The sequence below is a fragment of the Brienomyrus brachyistius genome, chromosome 18 (genome assembly GCF_023856365.1).
Source record: "Brienomyrus brachyistius isolate T26 chromosome 18, BBRACH_0.4, whole genome shotgun sequence".
Taxonomy (NCBI): Eukaryota; Metazoa; Chordata; class Actinopteri; order Osteoglossiformes; family Mormyridae; genus Brienomyrus; species Brienomyrus brachyistius.
This window is the reverse complement of record NC_064550.1, coordinates 22820455-22836157: the sequence shown is the minus strand read 5'-3', so window position 1 is coordinate 22836157 and position 15703 is coordinate 22820455. Positions and strand designations below refer to the sequence as shown.

The 15703-nt window shown below is 43.2% G+C and overlaps 1 protein-coding gene across 1 annotated transcript in view; it reads right to left on the bottom strand.

Moving 5' to 3' along the window:
• The window catches only part of bhlhe23 (basic helix-loop-helix family, member e23), a 67542-nt gene extending 52224 nt beyond the window's left edge, over positions 1 to 15318 (bottom strand). Inside the window, exons 1-2 of the mRNA XM_048984425.1 lie at positions 15229 to 15318; positions 14930 to 15000 (exon numbers count right to left, since the gene is read on the bottom strand). The gene's annotated coding sequence lies outside the window, so the exon portion shown is untranslated. The remainder of the gene's footprint in view (positions 1 to 14929; positions 15001 to 15228) is intronic.
• Between the last annotated feature and the right edge of the window lie 385 nt (positions 15319 to 15703).

The window sequence follows — 15703 nt, the reverse complement described above, 5'->3', positions numbered from 1 at the left end:
TAAATTGTACGTAAATACCTAACGAGGTTGATCAGATACTTGTATTGTAATGCTATGTTTTACAGTGCCAACATAGATTCAAGATTCTTTATCTGCGTTTTGTACATCAGTACACGGAAATTCTTACTTGTGCCATCCAGGCAGTAAACATGTGACAGGATTAGACAGTGTAAAGCAGGGCGCTCACAAAACATCAAAGCAGTCATATAACTAGGAGCTGCAGAGGTATGTATTTATGAAATAAATAGAATAACAGAAAACATGGCTAAATCAAGTATAAATATAGGAAATAAATATAAAATAAACAACTGTCTGAAATGGAAATATGGCAGAGTAAAGTGCAATGTCGAAAGTGCTGCTCTGTTCCATAAAGGGTACTGTGCATATCTGAGTTACCTGCCCATCTAAGCTCTTTAGAGGAACTGCGTGGTGTTCTTCTGAGTCCTGGATGGCTCTTTGAGGAACATCCACCATCATCTCAACACAGGTGTGTGCTTTAATTCACAGCCCCCGACCTGGCTGTGTGTATGTGTCACAGTCCCATAGCAACCATTTTGATTTCCTCAGACGTTTACACCCCCAGATCATCAAGTCACTTATTGAGAGTGCTAGACCGTCACGCCATCGCAAAATAAAAAGCTACGTTTCATCGATTTAGCGTCACGTTCGTGTTCGCCACATTTACCGATTCGTCATTGGAGCTATGCCACCAACACTGAAATCTCAACATTCGCAAGGATGCCCTTTTACGTACGAACTGACGGACGTTACGCCACGTACTTTTCCACTTTCCTGGGGAACCTCACCGCAGAAGATGCTTTTTTACTCTGTATTTAACTTTGTATTTGATGTGACGTATAATTAAGGACTAACCAGGATTTCCGGAATGGTTGGGGTTAAAGGTCTTGCCCAAGAGCTCAACGATAATATGACTACTCTGCTGGCCATGGGATTTGAGCCCATAACCTATCAGACACAGGCATGAATTGCTAATCTGCCGATATATACCAAAGCTGGGCAAGAGGAAGCCCGGGGCCGGCTGGGAGTGAGGGTGAAGGGAAAGGCATGAGCCACGCAATTACACCTGTGCAAAGTCGGCTTTTATCAGATCAGATGGTGCTGCTGCTTGACTCTCCTGCCAGCCCGGAGAGGTACAGCTCCTTCAGTTTTTACACACTTCCGTTAAGCATCATTAACTTCATCACTGTATTATCTTTTGGTCACATGTTTTGTCTCCTTACTTACAAATCTCTCGCACATCTTTCTCCATTTTTCTGTGTCCAAATGGATGCACATAAACCATGAGCAGTGTTTACTGCTCGACAATCTAAAAATTCCCACTTCACCTGGGTAATAAACAAATATACAAATTATTTAATAAAGATAAATATACATGCAAGTGACATAAAGGGAACCTTATGGAATTCTCTCACTCTCCCCCTCCCCCACCTCATAAAAAGTACATAAAAACCTGTATCTATTTTTCTAATGCCAGCCAACGACACGCATAGCTCTGAAGACCTTCGAACGGCTTACGTGAGCGGCAGAGACAATTAGCGGTTAAGCTGTTCTAGGTAATAAGGTCACAGCCGTAGAGAGCAGGGCGGTTCCCCGCACTCCCCGAAAATCATGCCCCGTCCTAAGCAGGGCCCCTCCATCACAGCCCCCCGCCCCCCCCCCCCCCCCAGCGGGCGAAATCGCTGATTTGCCCATGAAGCGGGCGGTTTCGAAGGCCTTGCCTCTATCAAACGATCTGCAACATTTTGCTCGTCGTTGCGTCATCCTCCACACAACAGCTGCGGGGAACCGGCGGCAGGAAGGGGCCGTGAAAAGGGGAAGATGGGGGACAGCCCTGACATCTTCCCCATGCATGGCCGTGTGGGAGCGAAGGCGAGCCGTTTAACCCCCAGGAGACCCCATAAAACCTGCGTGAGGGAGCTGACCGACAGAAGCATTTATATTTAAACAATGATGAACCATTGACTACGAGCTTGTCCAAGGCCCAAGCGAGCTTGTCACTATGAGTATGCTGCCCTGGCCCCCTCCTCCCGGCAAAAACACACTCAGGCACGTCTCCGGCCGCATTGCACGCAATGCATGGAAGGCGTACCCTCCAAACTGCTGACCTCACTTCATTTTTAGCGGTTCCTTCACAGATCCGGCCACCGGGGGCTGGGAACGCGTAAGCGGTCACTTGTGAATGAGGTCATGTTCACCTCCCCCACACCCCTCCCCTTCGCCCGGAAATTCAACTGGAGCCCGCTGCGGGCGCTGCTGTTAACGAGGCCGCGCAATCGAACCGCCCAACGCGTCTCGATTTGAACCCGTGGCCAGGGAAACGGTGCACTGTATCAGGCATCTGCACCTAAAATCCAGGGGAATTTCAATCGCCTGTCTCTCTTTATATCTAGCCTGTGGAGTACTGGCTGGGGCTCAGGGAGGGCAGAAAAAAATAAAAAGAGCCCGGTTGCTAGGCAACTGGTTGTGGTTGCCATGGTGATTTTAAGTGGAACAGCTGGTCCAATCAGCATAAACTGCGGGCAAGAAGCAAAGCCAGTGAATTTCATGCCATTGCAGACAGGAAGGGTAGCTTCGGAGGTATGGTCCTCGGCAGAGCGCGCCCACCCCCGCATGGTCAGCGCACGAGGCAGCGCATAAAAACAACACACACGAGCATGCTAATGAATATTAATTCTCATAATTAGGGAGAATGCAATTTTGTACTTCAGAGCTAGAATTACAGTTATACACATTTTTATTACCATTAACTAGTGGTTGGCCATTGCGTTCATCACTATTTACCCACAATAGTGTTTTAATTTGCCAGGAACCCTCTAGGCTGCAAAGGGCACCTGTAACCAGCACCGTCTGTAATCGAACAACAAATACTAATTACGATGGCAGCAGCAGCGGGTAGCGACGGACGCTGTAACTGGGAACAGTTTTGTGAGCGAGTATTGCCGACTGTGTCACCTGACAGGAAGTCTGCATGCTCCCTGGGGTGCTGTGAATTTCCCTGCTTCCTGACCATCAGAGCAGCCGAAAAAAGCAAGGAATGACTGAATTCAAGGGACCACGGTTTGACAGGACGGCAAGCTCCCTTTAAGATTAACTGCTATCTGGTCCATAGAAGGAAATCATAGGTGACATTTAATTGATAGTGTTTTTTTTGTTATATTTGATTACACTGACTCTGTAGAAGGACAGAACAGGCTAGCTTCACACGCCAGCAATTTTTTGGACTATTAAGAAGATATTTTGAAAAGTGTTAAGGAGCCACACATCTCTCCCGTAGGAGTGTGATAGTCCCCTCTCTGTGTCATCATCCCTTTTGTCACTCTACAGTCATACTCTTTCTAGCAAGCAATATGACGGCCATTTGTGTCCATCGCATCCCACATGTCATGTGACCCGATGGAATAGCTAGCCTGTTATGTCGTCCTAACCCGACTCTCCGTCCCCACAAACCACAGTGTCTTGGAATCGATTCTCATGGCACGGAGAGCTCTGCACTCCCACCGTCGTCTTCTAGTGTGTTTTTTTTTTTGCTCTCGCCTGCATCTTTCCGAGGAGGTCACGTGACCGCCGATGCTCGATGGACTGCATAATTACACGGCTCCCGTTCTATTTGTGTGACCCACATCCCACAGAGACTCAAGCTGTCCATGTCATTACAGGAACGGCCCATGATAAAACAATTATTATTATTTTATTATTCCTTACCGTCGCTCATGAATCAGCTACAAACGCCACCGTTAGTGACGAGGCACGTAAATAAATTTAATTGAAACTGAAAAGCAGATCCCTTGCAGAAGTGATAAAATATACATTTAAGAACACGTTCCACAGAGAAAAAGAAAACGAGAAAAAAATTATAAACTCATTTCTAGTATCAGTGGAATCAAGGAAATTCCAACCTATAAATAATAACTGAAATATCATTCACAGTCATTCAGTGGTTTGCCATGACCTTTAAATGCAAAAAAAAATGTACAAACACGTAATTCTGCTTGTTGATTTGTTGTAAGTATTCCAGAATATAATGAAATAAAATCATGCACACAACTATTGAGACACATACAGTCCTGCTCTTTATTTGCAGAAAACAGGCGACATATGATAAGCTAAACAAAACTAAATGATGAGAGCATCAAGGCTGCAGGTTTATGTATCACGCTACACACCACAATAACACCAGGAGACTCACTGTGCAGCCTTCCTGCCACATCCAAAGTGTATTGGAGGGTGGTGGGTCCCCTGAATTATGTGTATTATTATTGACAGTTTAATTCTGGTTAAATGGGAACCATTCTTGGGAGAACCCCCTTAATCTAAAGGAACTTCTCCTGCCTTTCAGTTTGGGATAAAATGCAGCATGTATGCTCGGGGGGGGGGGGGGGGGGGGGGCTTTTACATGCAGAGACACCAGCCAGGGCCGGATGGATCGCAGGGACACTGCTCTCCACTAGCAGACTCATTACGTTCATTTACACGTCTTGAAGGGGGATTTTGGCAGGTTTCGGCCTACAGAAACAGCACACGTACACGGAATTTAACAGGCGCCCTCTGGCCCTGGGATGTATTTCGGCATGTTCGGCTCTTTAACTGAATCCACCTCATAAAGTGTGGAGTGATGGGCAATTGTGCTGCGGTGCCGGCATCAATACCCAAGAGGAGGCGGCCAGCAAGTTGTACAGAGAAACATGCTGCTTCTTCAAACACGTTCATCTCGTTACTTCCTCAGGCTTTGGCCGATGCTCGTATCCACAGCGAGTCACGGTCTCGTCAAATTCAAAGTCAAATTCAAAGTCAACTTTATTGTCATTGTGCACATGCACAATAAGTTGATTTAGCAGGCTCTCTTCTTGCAAGCATCACAGATGGTAATAGTAATAAATTCGACATTATAATAAAATTGCAAAACATTTTGAAATTAGTGCAACAATGCGGTATACAAATGAATTGAAAGCAATGCATCCTTTGTTGGGTTCAGAGAGGCAGAGAGTCAAATGCAGACAAATAGCATAAAACTAACTAAAGTTGGCAGCGATTTCTGTCACGGGAAATTAATAGACATGCATCTTTGCATGACTCTAAGCCACCTCAGCATGGGAGCTTCCCTGCCTTGACGATCGTTTCGACTTTTTACCTCAGAGTTGCGCATTTCGAGAGGCCAAGTTCCTAGCTAGCTTTGATTCACATCACAGGCTAATTAACTTCTAATTATTTGATATATATAGCGCCCTTTTCTACATGGCTACCCCAAGACACATGGAACTGAGCACAGCGGCCGTGATAGCGGACAGGTGCAGGCCTGCCTACATTAGCTACACCGTTATGATCGGGGCGGAAAGCCATTGACCTTGTTTCATTTTAGGAGCGAGCGTTATCAAGCCAGAAGGCAAAAGGAGGGGGGGAAACCAAAATTCATAAAGTGAGCAGAAGACAGAGAAAAAATGCCAAAAAAATTACTTTAAGTCTAGAAAAATTAGCAAGAGCAGAATCAGCAACGGTTAAAAAAAAAAAAAAAACACATACCGAAAAAAAATGTAACTTTTTTTCCCCCATTTTTTTCCTCCCATGTCCTATGATGTAGGTCGATCAATCTGTTTGGTCATAATCTTGTTCTTCCATGGCCATCTCTCTCCTTGCATTTTGGTTTGGGGGTAATGATAGGGTAAGGGGGTGGCTGGGGGTTGGGGAGTGGCTTTGAACTTGGTAACAGACATTACAAATACAGTATTCCGTAAAGCAGGCTGGTGGACGGGATATGGGAAAAAGCGTAACATTAAAATAATGCAAACAATATTTTTTCCAAACGAATTATACACATATCTAACAGTACTTTCCTCCTGTGTTGCATATTTTCTTGTAGCATTATGTCAGGACAATAAAAAAAAGTTTGTAACAGTATAAATAGCAACTCGTAGCTTCAAAAACTTGTCAGCCTGTGATCCTTTCAGAAAAGGAGGAATCGGGGTCAGGATTTAGACAGACACCAGGCCTCGACAGACCAGCACACGTCAATAGACATCAATCCCGTTGTCCTGATTGGTGGGACGCTGGTGATCATGGACCTGTCTGTTAAACAGTCCAAAACATACAGGATAAGATGTTGCCAGAGCCAGAAATATCCCACGCCAAACTATCTGTACAGTCAACCTCGAAAGATGGGTTTTACACATTAGCTATACAGCAAGCATACAGATCATTCCTGTTCTTCTGACTGAACATAGCGTTACTTATACGTTTCCCTATTTCTCCACTTCTCGTTTACTCCTAACCAACCCTGGACATTTGCTGACCCTTCTGCTCCATGCAGACGGCCGCAGAAATCATAAACTGCGTGAGAGCAGTTTCCACGGAGACTGTGTCGACACCTGATAGCATTTTCCCCGACAACATGTCTGTTAGGGCAAAGCTACATCTCGCATGTCAGCACCCATACAGATATCTAGAAATCAAATAACTGCTTGCGATAAGAATGTGATGCAACTGTACAACACATAAAAAGATCAGCCTGAGTACACCTCAGTTCGTGAGCCATTCCTCTGTCGTTTCCTCTCTCTCAGTATATATACACAGATACATGTATATATATATAAATATAGCATAACTGGCTTGCTCTGTTGGGCCGAGCGGTCTCCATGGAAACGAGCAACCTGTTGACAACACTCATACAGGAGTGACGGGCTTTCTGTTTACAACCGCACGTGAGGGGAAAATAGATGGACAGGTGTCAGGTTTCAGGCTCCATCGCAGCGCAGCTCAAAGCCAAACAGAAATGTAGCCAATGCGTTTGACCGAAAGCCAACTCCAAAAGCTGCCTGGATTTCTCTTCTTTAATTAACTAGGTTGTCAAAATGACCGCGGCTCAATACTTCTGTGAGCTGCGAAAATGTCAATTTTCATCTATTCAAGCTGAGGATTTCAATAAATGTCCCAGTTTTAGTACGAGGACAATTCTGAGCAACAGGTCCTATTATATCTTTTGGGATGCTGATATCCCGAAATCTAATTTTTATCTGTGAGGAAATTATTCTCCCCTAAACCTACACAGAAACTCCAACATCAGAGTGCAGGGGAAATACAGTAGATTCCACTGAACCTTCTCTGCATTCACATCTACAATGTAGAAAGCATTTACAGTTCAACCCCCACCCCCCCGCTGCCTCAAGCTCCCCCCCACCCCAAATGTTCATCATTTTGCTTTAACCTATAAGCAACCAAAACATTATGTCAAAAAAACTCCAAACTTGAGTGAACAAAGTACAAAACAATGCAAGATGGAAAACTCAAGTTCTCTCGTATCATCCAAAAAACATGTGTAAGTTAAATATATCTTTTATCTTACAGTCACTCTATGTTATATAAAAGTACAAACTGACTGTTCCACCTTTCGCATTTGCCGAACAAAAGAAATGTTTGATTATTTTAAAAATATATGGAAAAGAACACTATTTGTCCTTACTTTCAATCAAACTAGCTGTAAACCTAAATAAATAATCCAGCATAAATCTATTATAGTATCCAGGTATGGTTTCTGGCATAATATTGTGTACATGTAACTAAAGACAATAATTTCTGAAGCTCGTTAAATTTTTACATTAAAAAACTGTAGTTATATGATTGGGGTTTTTTTTTTTCATTATTTGTCGAAAATACAATTACAAACAATTTGGATTCTCCAGCTAACAGGCAATTGTGTGAAATTGTGGTACATTATGGAATGGTACGATCTCAGGTTATGCAAAACCACTCGTTAAAAATACCAGGGCTAATGAACAAAATCGTTGTAAACCACTAATCATTGCATTCAAAAAGCTTACCTTCCAGCCTTTTCTTTTTTCTGCAATATTTAACATTTCACCAGTTCGCTTCTCAGACATTTTCTAGTAGCCTACTATTTATGGCAAGGGAGTAGATTTTGTAAAAATTAGTAGGAAAGCATATCTCTTCTTCTCAGACTATGATGCACATTTAGATACAGGATCAACATTATTTATACCAAAAAGATACGGTCAAACATGTGACATTTCGATATGCTTCAAATCAGCTCTGACTGGATACGATTTAGGTCAATTTAACAGGTACTGAAGTGTCCTACTTTTCAAGTAAAAACATTCTGAACGTTTTCTCATTTCAAAACAAGTCAATCTGATTATTTTTGTACTGCAAAAATCATCTGAAACAAAAATCATCTGAAACTCTGGATGACGGAAATGGACAGTGACATCTTAACATGGAAGAATGATTCGTTAATATGCCATAGATACAGATCTGTGCCGGTTTTACTGTTTTAGCTCAATTTCTTCTACATTTGTAGCAGTATTGAGGATTTTGAATCAATTCAGCCATGATGTACGTACTTAGGCCTGGCATATGGATCAAATCAGTTTTCGTTTCGTTCATGAAAAATATGAAGTACTTCAAAAAATAAATACATACATAACAATCCTCCTAAAGATACACACTGTATCATACGGTTACGTGCATAATTTAGTTAGGCTATTCGAAAATGGCTGGACCACAACACGTTTACGTCTGATTTTATTTTTGGGCACAAATGGAAATTTTGCATGGAAGTTCATCAAGTTTGAAGAATTTTTAAAGAACATGGAAACAACAAAATCAAAAACATTTGGTATAGATTTACTTCGCATCATGAAAACTTGAACAAGTTCTGAAGTGGCCAGTATGGCGGCTACGTCAGCAACACTGTCCGTTTGCGCCTTGTTACCCTCTCGGGGTTCGGAGTTTGCATGTTTTCCCCAGGTATTCTGGTTTCCTGCCGCAGAAGAGTAGACCGTCTGGAAATTCCAGCATGGAGGTTTACTGAGGCAATGGGTATAATTTCATGGGGGCCTCGATCCTTGCATTTACAGCCAGTCACTGCAATGGCATTTTGATATACAGTGGAATCTGCTTATAGTGATCACGTCTGTCTGGATGAAATGATCGCTATAAGCAGATGATAATTATAACCATTTCCCCCCCCTTTTTTATGTCTCAGATTAACGGCTAAATACATGAATATAAAGTAATAAAACAGACAGTGTCACTATTTACAGAATTTTACTGACTATTTCACAATGCTTTTCAAATTACAGTACTGTACAAATTCAATAACTGAATTATTACTGCAGTTTAAATTTTTTCCGTATGTTGTGTTTAGAGACACAAAATGAACACTGTAAATGGACTACTTCATTACTATAAGGGGATTTTTTAAACAGTATCCGTACAGGAATAATCCAGATAAGCGGCTGGTCACTATTGCCGTGATCGCTATAAGCAGGTTCCTCTGTATTTCTGTTAAGCCACAACCGGCAGAAAATGCCCAGACAGGCCCTTTTTACATTTACAGGGTTAAGAAAATTTAAAGAGAGATCTCTGGTACAGAAACAAAGACAGCTACAGACTTCTGAATATGCTTTCCAGTGAGCAATGAAGAAAAACAGAGGGCACCTATTGTCATTTATTCTTAGCATGTATTCACCGTGCCAAGAAATTTCACGAATGTACAAACTGTGCCTTTCGCTAGAGTTTCATAATAAGCGTGCGAGCAGGCAGTGGCGCAATGAGCGTTCTGCATGTTAAGTAACGGCGCGTTGAATTGAATTCCACTGACCCGACACTCAGATTTAAACCCTAAGCTAAAAGCTTTACCCACACACACACACACACACGCAGACACACAGAAGCAGACACACACGCACACACAGACCCCAGCCAGACAGCAAAGAACCAAAGCCACATATTATTTCGGAGCCCAACAAAACCTGAAAAAAGGAAGGCCAACAGAAATCAAAGAGAAAGGAAAAACAGGAGCGAGAGAGAGAAAGGGATAGTCCAGAGTGAAAGAGTGTGACATTAGTGCTGTCCCCTCCTCTAAAGCTTTAACAAGCCAATAATGAACACTTTTATAGATGCAACTAGGACCTGCTCCAAAACTAACTGAGGGAGGAAGGGCCCGCTTCTGTGGTGTGTGGCCAGCCGCACCCCCCCTGATCTGCCGCCAGTGCCCGCGATGGGCCACATCGCCAATCATTGTGTTTGGTTACTGAACCACACGCGATACCAGTTTATGGCACAATAAACCGGCACGGAGGCATTCACTCAGCATAATAGCCTGGAATAATTTTGCACCTTAACACCGGAAAGAAAAAAAAATCTACTTATGAGTCCATTTTGCCAAACATCACCTTCACCCGTCGCCAGAACTTCCACCGCCAAGAGTCCTGTCACAGCTTTGAATCAACTTCCTGCAGATCTCCTACTAAACCTTCCCTTAGATTTCCTGCAAAAGCTCTCACCAGATCTCCTACAACAATTCCCAGCAGATCTACCAACATTGGTCCATCCAGATCATCTGCAGGAGCTTCCTGTAGATCTCCCACAGATATCACCAGATCCCAAAAAATCTCTGACAATGCCCTCAGATCTCCTATAACAGCTCCCTCAAGGTCTGCTAGAACAGCTCTCACCGGACCTCCTACAACAGCTCCCACAAGATCTCCTATCTTTGGTCCCTTCCTGCAAATCTCCCACAGATATCACCAGATCCCAAAAGATCTCTGACAACAGTGCCCCCAGATCTCCTACAACAGCTCTGCCCAGAACTCCTAACATTGGTCCCTCCAGGTCATCTACAATGGCTCCCTGCAGATGTCCCACAGAATCACCAAAAATCACCAGACCTCACAACATTTCCCACAACAGTGCCCCCAAATCTCCTAGAACAGCTCCCTCCAGATCTTGTACTTGCTGTGGCCTGCCTCCTCTATGCTTAGTTGCAGCAATGGATTTATTTTACACAGCCGCAAAAATATCCACTGAACAATGGGAGAGTGACGTTTAATTATCTTGATGGATAGCGCACAATTGTATCTCATTGGGAAAACACAGAGGATGGCCCAGCGCCCCCCCCCCCCCCCCCCAATCAAGGAGTCACTGGCACAGCAGAAACTTTAAAACACATCTGATTAGCTACAAAATTTAAATTTCTATTTAAAAAAACAGACCAAAAGAGTGATCATGTGTGCACATCCATCCACTAGTAAAGAGAACCTATGAAAATAAAACATATTTTTCATATGCATGTTGCTAGATATTAACCTCATTGTTTTGTACAACATTCCAAAATTTAAATGGCTCACTTTAATAAAAATCTAAACAAATAATTTAAGGTCCCCTACAAGAAAAGCTCCCCCATCCCGCAATTTCTCATTTAACTGATTTTCACAACCTGATTTTCCAACTGAATCATTTTGTTCGGTTACCACTCCCATCAGTAACAGATGTGCAAAAACATTAAGTACTGCCTTTCATATTCAAATTCACAGAAGGTTTTTAGGTCACCATCAAATGGCACAAAAACACTGGCCCCCAAACAGGCCAACTGCTAGCTTTTATTGTTAAGGAAGCGTGAGATATATATCTCCACACTGGTCATTTGTTTTCATTTTTGATAGCTCTCCATTGCAAAGAGGAAGCTATGATTTCGTAAATTGCAAAAAAAAAAAAAAAAACAATTATATATGACTACAGTTTTTTTAACATCTTATTTGTGAAGGTGGCACAGATTTATTTTTTTTCCAAGTGGATTTTCTCTTTTTTTGGACCAAGACTAAGGTAATTGAGCTAAATCAAGATCGCAGTGGCATCACTGTATTTGACCACTTGAAAACAGAACCACACCGGATGCACAATAGCAGGTCGACGTGACCCGTGCCACTCGGCAGCACTTGGTTTTGCTTTCGTTCCGCTTAGCGGTCGGCTCACACAATCCTGAGTATTTACGCTGGGGGAGGGGGGGGGGAATCACTCCTGACACTTTGACACTCGGTCCACAATGCGGTTCAGTAAGCGGATGACTCTGGATTTCCCTGTGTATGACAATACGACTGATCGGGTATGTATGTGAATACCTGATGATGAACTGGAATTACGTAGAATATTCACACACTCCCATGAAAACGTCTGAACAAGGGGAATGGAAAACAGCCAGGAATGAATTCCGCACAGATCAAGCTCACATCAGTACTCATCCAGTACTCTTCATCAGTACTCATCCAGCTCGTCCAGTATTCATCCAGCTCATCCAGTACTCATCATCAATACTCGTCCAGCTAATAAGCCGTGAGCAAAAGTTTCATTTTCATACTCTATTTAATACTCATTGTCTAGGTATGTTTGTTTATATGCATCAGCTGAACGTGTTTGTTCACAGGGACACCTTTTTATATGTGGGTTAGATACATACAGGAGGTATTACGTCTATAAGCATAACAAATCAAGGCGTTACAGCGAGATAAAAATACACCACTTCCCTACAGTTTGAATGTTTTTGTGAGAATTTTAGAAAAAGACAACTGTCAGCTGTGCAGGCCTTGATCTCTGTGTAAGGTAATTTGCTTTGTTTAAGCAATTAAATATTATTAAGAGACTGCAGACAGTTATGCAGAGTAAGATCTTCATTGTATTGTGTAACTGACCGTTTATTGTGCATATGACAATGAACTCTGGAACAATGCTGGTCATGCAAATTTTTTTAACCCACGTGGGCCCTCAGGCGGGTCGCCGCCTCGATGCTTTTAAACGGCTAACCAGACCCTCCAAAGAAACACTGACACCCCTTCCCAGGCCGGCCGTGATCGGAGAGAGGATGCACTTTTTTGTACGTACATAATTACCAATTTACCGTCATATCGAATCCTTCTTGCAGACTGACTCTGGCCTTTCACTCTGCGCCTGGTGGATAATAAAGGCCAGACGAGGGAGTGCTCGCTCTCTCTCCGCAGCCTAATAAACACCAGCACACCAGTCAATAAAATAAATTATTGCTAATCTCCCTATGGAAATATTGCCTCTCTTTTCAGGGAGGGCTTGATAGGAGCCAGATTGAGTGCGCATAAGTGACTGTGTGGCTAAACTCACTGAGAAAATATATTTTATTTTTCCACACCACATGGCAGAAACTCCACGCATTAGTACTGCGCAAGAGTATCCAAGTCTAGCTAACTAGCCGGACAAGGTGTTAGAAATGAATGCAGGGAACTAGCACAAGGCTAACAGCGGACACATTTGCTTAAAGATTCTCAGTGAGGCCTTCATCTCCGGGTTATGCACTTCTTACACCATCCTCGCCTTCGTCTTCCGAGGCACCAAGGCGATTTTTTTTTATCCCAGCAACCCCTGTATTAAAAGTCAGGCCCCTTGACAACATTACATACCCCTTTGTTGCTCTGAGAACAGTGTCAGAGGCTCTGTTTGTGAGGACAGGGATAATATTAACCACACTGTTATGTAAAATGGGAAAAACAAGGACATAGATGAACAACCAGAGCATCCTGTGTTTATATTTTATTTTTTGTTTATTTCTTTGCTTGGCTGACTGGCCTATCACATGCCTACCTGTGGTCACACACTCATTCCATTATAACCCCACGATATAACATCTTGCAGGCAGTACTGAGAGACATCAGCTCCCTGACGAGGACATTGTCTAGGGCCCATGCGTGACCATGTTGCTCTACTCAATGTATACATATTTCCTCATATGTACTCCCACTGTACAGCTCGTGTACGTAAATACTCAGGGGCACAGATGGGGCATGGGTACTCTGGCAAATTCCAGGGTCCTGGCAAATTTATAAGGGCCCCTCAATATGAAAAATACTAATTAATACACTTGCCAAATACTATCACAGGAGAACACCCCCCACCCACCAGCTAATTCTATCCATTGTGGGGGACTCATATTTTTCCAAATTCAAAGTGGCAACCCTAGCGAGGGGCCCAAGGTAACGTTTTGTCTGGGCAAGGGCATAACTTTGGGTTGAGCCCTGGGGGCGGGGGAGTCTCCACCTATTTAAGGGGGTCCAGGGGGTTGTATTGGCTGGTCTAGATTATTGAGGGGGTTACAACCCTCCCATAATTTTTGCCCATGTATCAGGGGGCCAGACTTTCCAGCTCCCCTACCATAAATACTGAATTACGTTTTGTCTCTTCATTTTTATGTTCCCTGTTTCACAGCCTTGGACCCAGGCAGCCAAGCAATCACTGCACATTTTATTAAGTACAACTGTGTATGTGACAAATAAAACCCTGACTGATTGGTTGATTGATCGACAGCTTGATTGAACAAGGCCACAATTTCTGAGGAACCTCGTAGCCACGCCATGATGTGGTCCCCGGCAAAATTGTTTCCGGGCAAAACAGGGAGAACCACATACTCTGGAGACACAACGTTAGTCTCCTTCCTCCTAAAACCGCAGTCCCCGAGCTGAGCTCCTCGTCACTGCTTCTCAAACCCGCTCTTTTTCCAACATCCCCCTCCAGTAAACATTCACATTCGCCTGTCTTCAAAATCAAGTTAAAACGATGCACAGAATATGGACGGCGATGCAAGACAGACGGGCGTGAGATTAAAAAAAATGAAATAAAGTGAGACAGAGCATGTAAAGTCCCACAAAGGGGTTGAGTGAGTCAGGGACACCGTTCAGCATCGAGACTTAAAAGTTTCTCAGCTGCGTACAAAAATACCAAGAAAATGAGACGCGCAGAAGAGTGAATCTATCAGCTCGACGGCAGCAAGTCAAACATTAAAAATTCAGAGAAGATGAGTGGCAAAGTAAGTAAAACATTAATATGGACCAACAAAACATGTATATTTGCCAGAGGCATTTTTTTCATTCATTTTTTATATAGATTTTTTTCTGATAACTTCACCACTTCATCACCGTTAAGAAGAATAAACCAAAAAACCTAAATGAGTGTAAATACGCCCATGAACATATTAAGCCACCATGGCCTCTGTTTCATAAGTTTTACAGCCACTTCTCATCGCATTTGTGCAAATCATGGAAGCATATGAGCTGCCCTTGGCGTCCCAGTGATTTCACAAAGGCTACATCCCAAATGTCACCTGGAGAGATGTGTGACGTACTGCTTCTTTACTTCTTTGAGTTACCAGCCGCTCCTTGTCCAGTCCGTCTCCTGTGAGGCATAAAAGGTGCAAGTGATGTTTTTTTGATGTTGTATATGTGGAGTGTGCATATATATATATAATATATAACGGTTTATAATATAGTATTGAGACTATGCAATCACAGCATGCAGTAGGCTTATTTTAAACCAATGTATCAATTATCCTCCTCATGTATAAAATTCCTGGCATATAGCCTTTTATTTTTTTGTTGTTGTTGAGGTAAACATGTACTTTACATTAAAGCGAAGGGTGTACTTTTCACTCGCCACAAAAACCATTACTTGTTTCTTCAGCCTGCTCCCTTATTCACCTTGACGACAATAAACGCGGGATTCAAACGTCTCCCTTGGCGATTTAACGGCTTAAGTAAAATGAGCGCACACTATAATGCGCTAGAGCCGCCCCCACCCCCAACTCTCCGTTGGAGTGACAGCTCTTTGTGGTATTTACAATATTCTCCTTGGCTGCGGATCTTGTAGGTTGATTCTAAAAGGTGACCTTTCTCGCCGCCCCGAGACGCAGAATTTTCCGGTTCGGTACAGCGCGGCATCCCGCGAGCTCGGCTAGTCAGCAAAGCGCCCGCGCTAAGTGCTTACATGCTGTTAGCTCCGACGCGCGGCCGCCAGATCTGACCCGACAGGGCAGCCCTGCGCCAACTGTTAACACAGCTGTATGCAAAGCCTGTGAATGAGAGCCAGACCAATGGGTTTG